Source organism: Panthera onca, chromosome B1 (genome assembly GCF_046562875.1).
Source record: "Panthera onca isolate mPanOnc1 chromosome B1, mPanOnc1 haplotype 2, whole genome shotgun sequence".
In the NCBI taxonomy this organism is placed as follows: Eukaryota; Metazoa; Chordata; class Mammalia; order Carnivora; family Felidae; genus Panthera; species Panthera onca.
In genome coordinates this window covers 29,063,308-29,076,687 of record NC_138342.1, presented here as the reverse complement: position 1 = coordinate 29,076,687, position 13,380 = coordinate 29,063,308, and positions in this window count along the sequence as shown.

The window sequence follows — 13,380 nt, the reverse complement described above, 5'->3', positions numbered from 1 at the left end:
ATTTTATGAAAGCAAGAAGATTGCTTGATTTGGTATTGTATATAGTTTATCAAACCCTGATAACCCCAGGGTAGAATGATCATCTACATCTACGGGAATTGTGCCATGGAAAGTGCATTGTACGTACTATTCTAAATGGGAACCCCCTGAGTTGTGTTGTGCACAAATTACATTGCGTACATGTCTATCTTAACTGCGTCCCTGAAATCTATAAAACTGATTGGTGTAAGAGAAGCTCCAAAAATATTCTTGGATGGTTATTTTGTAAGCTCAGAAGGGCTTTATTGAAACGCTTGGCCTCAGTGCCTTGAGACTCTTCAGTCATCTGGTTTATTCTCAACCAGTTTTAGCTACTCCTGGAGCATGGAGCTGTGTTAGAACATTACCAATTTAAGGTTCCAAAGCTACTTTGCATCTCTTAGGGTATACTAATTGCTACAAAGATAAAACCAAACATGAATAGAGCTCAAAATCAAGAGATATTTTTTTCTTGCTCACCTGCCAATCTAACATAGATTCTCCTAATTGGTAGATGCCTCTCTTCCATATAAGCATTCTAACATGCAGGCTTTTTCACTCTTGTGGCACCTGCACCCTCAGAATCGTATTGTCGCTTATATCCAGATATCGGAAGGGGGAAGTACACCTATTCGTCAAGAATCTTTTACCACAAGTGGTGCAACAATTCTACACACTTTTCAGTAACAAACTACTCCCATGATTGCAGTAAACTATGAAGATACTGGGGAGTTTAGTAGCCAGCGCTGCAGCCACATTCCAGCTACAACTGTGTGGCCCCAAGGGGAGAAAGGGGTTTGATGACACCCGGCAGGTGAAATATCTGTGCAAACACTTATCTCCATAGATACAGTATACTCGCTCCACACCCAGGACAAGGTCAGAGGCGCGCAAAGGCAGGAGGAGCCTATTGTCCAGACAGCCTGAGACACTCCACCACATTCTTTTAAGATAATAAGTAAAATAATAAGTATTCTTAAAGGACCAAACCATGCTACTGGTTTCTCTGTGTATAGAGTAAGTGTGTTAGCAAAGTCAAAGGATGTGGTTTTGTTTTTTTAATGAAAAAAGAAAGGAATGGCTAACAAGAAGAACCTTAATAAAGGTCAGAACTTTAGTGCAGTTAGCCAGAGAAATATGTTGAGGTCTTGAAGGGAGTGAATTTTATTAGGTTTTATTATAATTTCGGCAATTTTGCCTAAAAAGAAAAATTAACTATGTTAAACTTTTGACAGTGTTTGCTTAGTTCTAACAGATTTGTCTACAATATTTTATAAAGAACCTGTAAATCTTTGTTGACAAGCATTATAATGAGTAATGTATATCTAGAATATGTTTATCCCTCAGAATGACAAATAAGTCTTGGACAATTCATTTGTCCTTAGCAAGAGTTAATAAATTATTATTCTGTATCTTCTGTGTCATTTGCTCAGATAAAAGAGATTCCACATTTTAACAGAATGATACTGTAGTTGAGTGTCTTATGCTCTTGATTATTTTTTCATAATAAACAAAAAAGTAACACCTTCTAAAAATGTTAAGTACCTAACAGGTGCATTATATTCTTCTATGTATATATTTTTTAATTTTTTAATGTTTAATACGTTTGAAAGAGAGAGACAGAGCATGAGCTGGGGAGGGGCAAAAAGAGAGGGAGACACAGAATCCAAAGCAGACTCCAGACTCTGAGCTGCCAGCCCCGAGTCCGATATCAGGCTTAAATTCATGAGCTGTGAGATCATGACCTGAGCCGAAGTCGGACACTTAACTGACTGAGCCACCCAGGTGCCCCACATTCTTCTATGTATATTTTTAAATATTGTTTTGTCACTTTGATTACAGAATAGCAAAACTTCATGAACCAATTGTTTCCGGAAAACTGGTGCCCTTTTAATCAAATGGACAAGCATCTCTAAGAATTTAAACCTCCAAAGATCAAATCTGAGAAACAGAATAAATGATTTCTAAGAAGTTTTAAAGCTCAACTCTCTTTGGTGTTTCCCAGAAGTTCCCTGGAAAATCACATTTTGTTTTCTTTTTCTTTATATAAAAGGAATTCCAAAAACATAAAGACTGCTTAACATTACCTTTAATTCTGTCTAAACTGTTGCAAAATGTATCAGGATATCACTAACTCAGAAAATTATTTAATTAAAAAATTCAATATATGTTGGTAAATTGGTAGTGTTAGCTCTTCTCACTAATTGCATTATTTATATTCTCTAAAGAGAAATATTTGGAAGAAAAAATTTTTCTCTAGGATGTGACAAAATGAGACACTTGGTAATGAATATTCCAAGTGACAAATTATTTTAAACAAATAAGATATCATTTCATTATATAAATCCATGCACGAAGGCCTCATATCTTTATTTTTTTTAATTTTTTAAAATTAAGTTTATTTATTTTTGATAGAGACAGAGTGCGAGCATGAGCTGGGGAGGGGAGAGAGAGAGGGAGACACAGAATCCAAAGCAGGCTCCAGGCTCCAAGCTGTCAGCACTGAGCCTGACACAGGGCTGGAACACACAAACCATGAGATCATGACCTGCGCCAAAGTTGGACGCTTAACTGACTGAGCCACCCAGGCGCCCCAGGCCTCATATCTTTAAAAATATGTCTTTAAAATGTTTTATTTTGATTTTATTGTAACAACCTGAGTTCCAAGCATGCATTGTATACACGTAGTGTCTATGTAAAAATTTGATTTTCATATCAGATGATACTATCAAGATATTAAATCTAATAATTTTTAAGATGCTGTGATCCCATTAGTTTTCTGTTTTTTGTGAAGAAACGAGATCATAGCATGAGTATCAGAAGGGTCTATGCCAAAGGATAATTTCCTTAAATATTTAGGATATAAAAGGAGAATTAAATATTCTGTGTAATTCATTCTTTGATGACTTATTGAAAGGCCACGTTTAGTATCAAAGGTGCCTTACTGACATTTTTTGTGTACCTCAATTAATAAACCTAATTGGTACATTTTGAAGGCTACAAGGAAATGCAATTTATATCTAGGACAGGGTGACTAGATTAAGAACAAATGTTAAAATACTGAAGTTAGAAATGGCTTTCTGGCAATTGTTTTAAGGTCTAATAATCTAAATAATAAAAAAAAATGATATGATTAGTAGTGCAGCATTTGTTTCTGCTTCAGAAAAAAAAGTGCATCATTAATTGAAATATTTTATATAGGCAATTTTCCTTGGATCCAAAGTGCATGCCCACTATAATTATTATTGAAATAAATGATAGAAATGACACAGCTGCTAGATTAGAATTTTTGCAGGACACCTGTTTACGGCCACAACAGAATAGCAACCAGACTAGCTTTCCCCTTGTAAACAACTTTAAAAACTTAAAAAATATATATTAAAGCATATGAGGCCAGTGTTTTCAGAGAATGGACAACAGGCAGCAACATTCTCAACCACATGAAACAATATTACACTGCTGTTTTGGAGGAAAAACAAAAAAAAAACAAAAAGCAAACAAGTTAAGAGGTGAGTACTAAAATCAGTTCGCTCTTTGTCTGAAAACAATCGTCTCATCAGAACGTAGACAGCTAGAAAACTGAGGAGAGCTCAGGGCCACTCCTGGGCAGAGGAGACAGAGGTCAAATTTCAATTCAGCTTGGGTCTGGAATCTGTAGCACAAAGCATAAGATGCTCAGAAGCTGTGCACAGGAAATAATCTAATATAAACGTACAAAATAGAAGAGAATTCTGAATAAAGAGAAGAAAACTCAGGCAAAGTATCACAATATGAAATATTTAATTTCTACCTATAAAGTCACAGATTGATAAGATAATAAAATGAGAGCAGAAAAAAGTTAGTGAAGAAATAATGGGGAACAATTTCACAAACACAAGTTAGAGTTCAAAACATATGAACCAACCGCAAGCAATATGTTTGTGGGTGTGTGTTTACATCTGTGTTTAATTTCCATGTGTGGTTTTCTTTCATTTGTTAAATTTTTGCCATTGGATGATGTTTATAAAGTTAGATATTGATGAAGCTGACTGGGATTAAATAAAAATTTTGAAAACTTAAAACAAATTTGCCAAGTAATCACCATATTGACATTATTTTCAAATGATGCAGAAAAACCATTAGGTAAAATCAATGATTCATGATTAAAGTTCTCAGTAAACTACAAATACAAGAGCAATTCTAAAATATATTAAAGGACATCTGTAATTAATATCATACTTAGTAAAATTGCCCCATAAGATCAGAAATGATGCGAGAAAGCCTGCTTTTATCACTTCTAGTCGGCATTGTGCCAAAGATCTGAGCCATTTCAATAAGAAGTAATAAAAGGCATTGAAATTAGAAAGGAAAAATGAAAACCATCTCATTTTCCAGTTGATATGCCTGTGTATGTAGAAAGTACTATGAAACCCTTACAATAATGAAAACAAAATTAGAAGGAAGGAAAGATAAATTATCAATTTAAAAATCAATTGTATTCTTACATATGGATAACAAACAACTGGAAAATAATTTTTTATTATTTATTTATTTATTTATATTTTAGAGAGAAAGCACAGCAGTCAGGGAGAGGGGCTAAGGGAGAGAGATTAATATATATACTTAATATATATTAATGTATATGTTAATATATATTTGATAGGGGACCTGAACTTGCATGTGTAAAGGATGCTTACAACTCAACTTAAAAAAAATAAAAACATAAGCAAAAATTTGGTTAGAGTTTTGCAAGGTTTGAAAAGCTATTTCACAAAATAAAACACGAATTGCTTATAAGCACATTAAGTGATAGTCAATATAACTAGTCACCAGGCAAGTGCACACTAAATCCACAATAAGATAAAGGTATAGAAAAACTTAATTCCAAATTTTGTGAACAGGTAGAGAAAGAGGATGTAGGGAAGTCAAAGGTTTTCATTAACCCTCTTAGGGTCCCTGGCTGGGTGTGAAAATAAAACTGACAAAAATAGATTCACAAGAGAAAAGCATACAAGTTTTATTTGATATAAGTTTTACATGACACTGAAACCATCATAAGGAAATGAAGACCCAAACAAACAGCGGGACCCATGTACTTTTATGCTATATTTGATGGAGTGGACAGTCATGAAGAAACATTCTAGGTTAAGGAGTTTGAAATAATTGCAATAAACTGGAGTAAAGGAGCAAGACCTATTTGTGGAGATTCTTCTTGGCATTTCTTTACCTTGAGATAAGGATTCTCCTTTTCTGTTTGTATAGGGAGGGGACCTCTCAGATGAGGGTTTTAAGGTCTGTTTCAGAGAAGAAGGGCAAGGAGTGAGATATAGTCAAAGTGACTTTTCTGCTTTCACCATTTTCTCAAATCCTTCAGTTTAAAATTCTCAGGCACGAGTGACATTTCCACCCGTGTAGCTCCCTAAGCAGAGCCACGGTGGCGGGCAAGAACAAGCAACTTAGGAAAGGCAGCAAAAAGGGACCCGGGAAGAAAGTGGTTGATCCATTTTCAAAGAAAGATTGGTATGATGTAAAAGTACCAACAATGTTCAACATTAGAAATGTTGGAAAAATACTAGTCACGAGAACTCAGGGAACCAAAATTGCATCTGATAGCCTCAAGGGTCACGTGTTTGAAGTAAGCCTTGCTGATCTGCAGAATGATGAAGTTGCATTTAGGAAATTCAAGCTAATTGCTGAAAATGTTCACGGCAAAAACTGCCTAATTTCCATGGCATGGATCTTACCCGTGACAAAATGTGCTCCATGGTCAAAAACTGGCAGGAAAACAAAAGCTATTGTAACTAGGGCTATAGCAGTCTTCAAAAACAGCTTACTGAAGGGGCACTGGGGTGGTTCAGTCGGTTAAATGACTCACGGACTGTGAGATCATGACCTGAGCTGAAGTCGGTGGCTTGACCGACTGAGCCACCCAGGTGCCCCACACAGGTTCTTAAATGTGGAAGAATGAGCCAGAAGAGATGGGATAATGCCATGTGGAGATTCTGCCTGATGTTACTAGCTTTGATGAAGAAAGAGGACCATGAGCCAAGGGAAGTGGGTGGCCTCTAAAAGCTGGAAAAGACACGGATATCCTCAGTGTCTCGATGGTACAATAGTATATGCCATCATTATTCGTCCCACATTTCATGCACAGTAGTCTCCCCACCACCAATATAATCACTGAGAAGTTTTTAAAAAAATGTGACATACGACCCACTAAATTTTTATAGTTGTACTGTTAATGTTGCTTGAGCACACGGCCATTAGGCCATTACTTCTATTCTCCCTCTTAGGCCTTATGTAGTCTCATGGTTACAACTACTATTAATAGTTACAACTATTAGTTGTAGTAGTAGTTACAACTACAACTATTAATTCCCGCTTCCAGTCCTTAGATTGGTAACCCTGTAGTTACTTGGAAGCCTGTTCTCTGGTCAGTTCCTAAGTTCTCATGGCAGTACTTTCTGAGTTCTTGCATGTTTAGCATAATTTGTCAGTGTGCTTTATACCTGAAAGTCACCTTTATTGGGTATAACATCCTTGACTTTTTGAGCATCTTAAATATACTACTCTATTTTCCTCTGGCATAAAGATTGCTAAGGAAGGTCTGATGATAATCTAGTTTTCTTTCCGTTATAAGTCACTTTCTGGTTTTGGCTAGAAGCCCAAAGAGGTTTTATTTTATTTTATTTTATTTTTTAAATCCAATAAGCTTATAAAATGTGTCCTGGTAGTAGTTGTTCTGATTGAATAGTCTCAGGTTTGCAGTATACTTTGTGAATATATAACTTCAAATCTTCCTTTGGGTAAAGTTTTCATCAATGAAAAGTTTTTGGCATTTGTTCTGTTCCCTTGATTCAGTTTCCTTTATTGGGGACTTCCTTACCTGTGACTTCCTGGCAGCTGTGATGGTCCCTACCTATTCATGTGATAAACTCCTTGGGCTGTATTTCCGGAGGATATGATAGCTAATTACTGCCCATGGGCTAAATCTGGCCAGTGTCTGTTTTTTGATGGCCTGCAAGCTCAGAATGGCTTCTCCATTTTCATATGGCTGAAAAAATCCTTCCATCACATGTGAAAATTATATGAAATTCAAATTTCAATAGACACAAAGTTTTACTGGAACACAGTACACTCCTTCAGCTTTATGTATTTTCAGTCGCTGCCTTTTGCGCTACAAGGGCAGAGTTGAGTAGTTGTGACAGACCATAAGTGCCACACTCATCACTTCACGCTAAGGTGCAGCACAGTGCGGACTGCAGCGTTTATAACCAATGTTTCGTATCAGCTATCTGAAAAGACACCTTCACGGATGCATTACATAAAATCTCATTGCAAGTCAACATTCATAGGTGAACATTTGCAGTTGATGATGATGGAGATGGCTAACTTGAACACTAATTAAGTGAAAGATTACCCCAACGCCCAAAGAAAGACTTGTATTATTTTAAAAAAATTACTCAACTGTTACAATTTCCACTGGATTAATAAACATTTTGTGGAGAAAAAAAAATTCAACACAGAAAGGTGCCATATTTTAGGGTAGTGCGCCCTGAACCCTAACAGGGAGCTCACATATGCTGCTCATCATGAAGAATCAATCATAAAACTACTTTGGAAAACTGTTTGGTAGTCTCAAAAATATTTAAATAGACCACTCCCATTTGTCTCAGCAATTCGACTTCGAAGTATTTACCCAAGTGACACGTCAACATATTTCACTCAAAGATTTGCACACAAATGTCAATAGCAGCTTCATTCACACCACTCAAAAAATTGGCAGAAATGCATGCATGTGTAGTAAGTGGATGGATAAACAAAATGTATGTCCGTATAATACAAAACGGTTAATTAATGGAAGGGTAGTAATGACTGACAAGAACATTGTGCCTTAAAATCATGGATCTTAAAATCATTACATTAAATAAAGGATGCCAGAAAAAATAATCTGTACACTTTTATTAATATACATGTCTAGAAACTGCAAACAAATTTGTAGTGATGCTTAGCAGATTGGGATTGCCTGGAGCCAGGAATAGAGGGAGTGATGGACTGCAAAATGGCACAAAGAAATTTTTTGTATTGATAGAAATGTTCTGTATTTTGTTTATGGTAGTAGTTTTGTAACTGTATGCATATGTCAGAGCTCATGAAATTATGTTATAAATTGATTCAGTTAATTATACCTTGATGAATATGATAACAATAAGTATAAACACATAGAGAGATTGAAAGTAAAATAGTAAGATATATCAACACCACACAGTCAGTAGGTATACAAAAGCTAGCATGGTCACATTATTAATGGACAATTAGACTTGAAGATTTAGTTTTACAAGAGATAAAAAAGGCTCTTACACAATAGTAATGGTTTGAATTTATCATGATGATATAACACTCAAAAATATGTATACACTTAAAAACAAAGCATCAAAATCTGAAAGTCCTGAAGGTAGAAATAGAAAAACCCATTTCTCAGTAAACTATAGGAGACAACTAAGACAAAAATGCTTAAAGAACACAGAAGATTAAAAACAAAAACATCTTGCGGTGCGTGAGTTCGAGCCCCGCATCGGGCTCTGTGCTGACAGCTCAGAGCCTGGAGCCTGCTTTGGATTCTGTGTCTCTCCCTCTCTCTCTGCCCCTCCCCCATTCATGTTCTGTCTCTCTCTGTCTCAAAAATAAATAAACGTTAAAAATTTTTTTTAAAAAAACAAAAACAGGGGCGCCTGGGTGGCTTGGTCGGTTAAGCGTCTGACTTCAGCTCAGGTCATGATCTCACGGTCCGTGAGTTCGAGCCCCGCGTCGGGCTCTGTGCTGACAGCTCAGAGCCTGGAGCCCATTTCAGATTCTGTGTCTCCCTCTCTCTCTGCTCCTCACCTGTTCATGCTCTGTCTCTCTCTGTCTCAAAAATAAATAAACGTTAAAAAAAAAATAAAAAAACAAAAACAAAAACACCAAAAAAATATATATTTTTAACCAACTTAACCTAATTGGAATTTAGAGAAAAATAAACCAACTTAACCTAATTGGAATTGAGAGAAGAATAAACACTATACATCATCATTATGTTATTTGTTTAACAATAAATGGCAAATAACCTGTTTAGAAAATCTCACACAACTTTGAACAGTACATGTTTAAATAACCCCCAACACACAGAAATTTGAAAATTAACAAATACATTTAAATGGAGTATAATAAAAATACATTCTGTTAAACATATTCTGATTTCATAATCAACTAACTGTCTTGGCCTTGATTTTTTTCCACCACTGGTGAATTCTATTAAACAGCAAAGAAGTCACACTAATTTGGTCTGACTCTTACTTAAGTAAAAAGAAGACTCTGCTATATTTATATTCTTACATTAGTGGCATTTTGAATTTTTTTTTTTTTTCAACTTTTTTTTATTTTTATTTTTGGGACAGAGAGAGACAGAGCATGAACGGGGGAGGGGCAGAGAGAGAGGGAGACACAGAATCGGAAACAGGCTCCAGGCTCCGAGCCGTCAGCACAGAGCCTGACGCGGGGCTCGAACTCACGGACCGCGAGATCGTGACCTGGCTGAAGTCGGACGCTTAACCGACTGCGCCACCCAGGCGCCCCAGTGGCATTTTGGATAATGAGCAGAATGTTAAGTAATGTAAAGGTATGTTCATTTCTCAACTCCCTTAAAACTAGTGTGTTGACATAGAATGCTCAAAATGTTGCAACACTAATTGGAGTACAACAGTGACTAATAGACTAATAGAAAACATAAGCAAAGAATTAAACCTGCACCGACAATATCAAGAACATTCACACCACACAGAGAAGTAACTGCAGGCTTGATGGTCTCAGAAGCTGGTAAAAATATAATATCTACTTTTTTAATCTTCCCAAGTATAAAATAGGAAAGGGGCTCATATGAAGGAACAGTTTATACTTAAAACATATTCGCTCTTATTGTTGATAGGAGAGTTTTGTACATGTATTGACTAGAAATTTAGAAGTAGAAATTTAGAAGTAGAAAACTCATGCATATAATTATGAATTTACTTAATAAATGTATATGGAGCACCTGCTTTGTTTCAGGCATTTTTGTAATACTAGGAATACAGAAATTAGCAACACAGACAGACCCATGCATGGCTTGAACTCATGAACCCTGAGATCATGATCTCAGCCCAAATCAAGAGTTGGAGGATTACCTGACTGAGCTACCCAGGCTTCCCAAGAAAAGAAAAGGTTATTAAGAAAATCATAAGGAAGAGAAAATACACTTACATTATTTTACTGTATTTATTTAAAAAAAAAATCATATGTAACGACCAGTGCAGTTCAAACCCATGTTGTTGAAGAGTCAACTAGATTTTCTTATTTTATTCATTTAAATCATATTAAATTTTTAGGGGCTTCTGGGTTCACTCAGTTAAGCAACCGACTTTGGCTCAGGTCATGATCTTGTGGTTCGTGATTTCGAGCCCTGCATCAGGCTCTGTGCTGACAGCTGGGAGCCTGGAGCCAGCTTCAGATTCTGTCTCCCTCTTTTTCTGCTCCTCCCCCGCTCATGGACTCTCTCTTTCTCTCTCTCTCTCTCTCTCTCTCAAGAATAAAACATTTAAAAAATTAAAAAAATAAATCATACAAAAGTTTTAAATGCTGAATAAAAATTTCTACTTGGTAATTTAACAGTTTAATGAGTTTAATAAGTTTTCAGGACAGCATACTTAGGTGATATTGTACAAAGACATCAAAGCATTTTTATAAAATCTAAAATCTCATAATATTAAACTTATTTCCTATATTCTTTTTATGCAAACTAAATGTTTAGGAACCAACTCTTTTAAAATGTCCTTTGCATTAGTTCTGATCTTTCTTATCTAGTATTATTTTATAAGATTATCTGTAGCATTTGTTAACTCCATAAGCACCTAAATAGCCAAAGCATTTGTACTATTCTTCCATTACCAGTGATGATAATCTCATAAATTTATCAATGGGAGACAGCCAATGGGGACAGTCATATAAATTTTTTCTCAGTTCTCCCTTTTTAGTAACTGAACTGTAAAGATTCTGTAGGAGTTGGGAATTAGGGCATCATAATTAGGAATAATGTTAGTGAGAATACTTGCAATTAGTAAACATGGCCATTTTAAGAAGTTAACGTTTCTAAGCTGCAGATCGGTGGTGAAAAGAATATTCTGAGCCAGCCACAGAAAACTTTCCCTTGTAGTTTGCACTTGAGCTTTCGTTTCTCAAATAAAGGATCAAATGTTTCAAAGTCAAATGGGGGAGTTTCTGAATTCTATATATGCAATCACATATCTATGCACAATAGTCCTTTCAAAACCTTTAATCATGAATTCTATATAATTTGGAGAACTCTAGGAAATCATTCAGTAAGAACACTTGATTAATGGTTCTGTTATTCAGTGAAGAATGTATGAAGGGAATTTGTAAGAATTAGATTTTGTTCTAGTTAAACTGAATGTGTGCAATCTTAGGAAAACATTCTTGATGGTAAAAATAGTTAATAATCTATCGCCCTCACTGACAAGACACTTAACAAAAAATGTATATTATTAATAAGAATGACAAAATGTTTAATACTACATGGAATATTTTTCTTGACAAATTCCTAAGGCAAATGATGACTTCTTAGGATGTATAATAATTCTGCTGCTCATCAACTGATTAGCCTACAAGTGTTAGATATAATTTTATATTAATATTTCCACAGGCTGCTTTGTCATGAATAAAAACATAGTGTAAATTTTGGCAAGAAATGTCACAGAAACAATAAAGTCCAGTTGAATTTCTCCCAAGAGAACTCACAAGGAGCCATCAACCTGGTATTTTTGCCATAGTCTACAAACTCCTTATTCTTAGAGTTTCCAAATACTGATTTCCTGGGACACACAGAATAAGTCATCTGAGAAAGATTTACATTCACCTTAAGCATTGAACTTTGCTTTTTCTGGAATGTTAGTTTTGAATAAACCCATTTTTTCAACTTTTTAAATTTTAAATTTTTTTAAAAGCTTATTTATTTAGTTTGAGAAAGAGAGAGAGAGAGAGAGAGAGAGAGAGAGAGAGAGAAGAGAGAGAAAGAGAGAAAGCTGGGAAGGGATAGAAAGAGAGGGAGAGAGAGAATCCCAAGCAGGTTCTACAATGTTAGTGCAGAGCCTCTGTGGGCCTGGAACCCACAATGCATGAGATCATGACCTGAGCTGAAATCAAGAGTCAAATACTTAACTCCCACTGAGCCACCCAGGAGCCCCTGACCTATTTTTTTTAAAGGGAGAGCTTGCAGATTCTATGCCTCTTTCCTGCACTTAGACTTTCACTCTTAAAGAAGAGCCTGCTGTTTCCATGACCTCTTATATTAGGAAGACACTTGATCCTCTTAGGCTTAAAGAAGAGAAGGGTCCTCACAGTCACCTCAGTACATTGGTTACTCTACACATAATGAGAAGATGAAAAAGCTGAGCGCTTTGGTATATATCAGGATGATTTGGCTTCAATTTCAGTATTCATCAGTATTATCCAAATTGTGCCTCTTTGCATTCTATGTACCTTTACCATCTCCCACAGCCTGATATACTGCCCGGTGTGTACACTTCCATCTTCTTTCAAATGGAAGAAAATACCAAACTTCTCTCTTCTGGTCTTCACATATTCAAGTCTATTTTTTGCGGAAAATGCTTTTCCTTCTTTAGGACAAAATTTGGGAGTGGGGTGGCATTGTACATGAATGTCCTTCAGATTGCAACTTAGAGATCATTTTATCAAGGATATATTCCTTGATCTATATGTAATTTCATTCCTCAATATTAAGCACTGATTTTATACGACCATTCTCTACAAGTTGGTGTAAGAAATTGCCAAGTTGTCCTTTTCCGGTTAGAGTATAAGCCTCATAGTGGCTGTTTCTCTCATCCTGTGGATCCAGAACCATGAATACAGTAGGAACTCAATAAATAGTTGTGGAATGAATCAATAAGCTTTCAGAAGTAACCAATAATCACCTATATAGTTGTAGGGACTGTAATAAACAGCCTGTAACTCTATCCATCTTCCCAGGTTAAGTTCTTTTAACCAAGCATTTCATCACTTATCCAATGTATTATGTTCCTCCTGCTTCATACAAAATTAAACACGATTTTGGCTTGAAATGTTAACATAAACACAGAAAATCAAACTTAGGCAATTTGTGATATAATATTGCAAATTAACGTTATTTACAGACATAATGATTTGAGTCATACTAACCTTTCCACTCAATTAAGCTATGATAGTAATATGGATACACTTACCAAATATTTATTCATCTGGGTCTGAAAAAATTATTCTGTGCAAAACAAATTAATTAAAGCTATCTTGAGTCCAAAGATA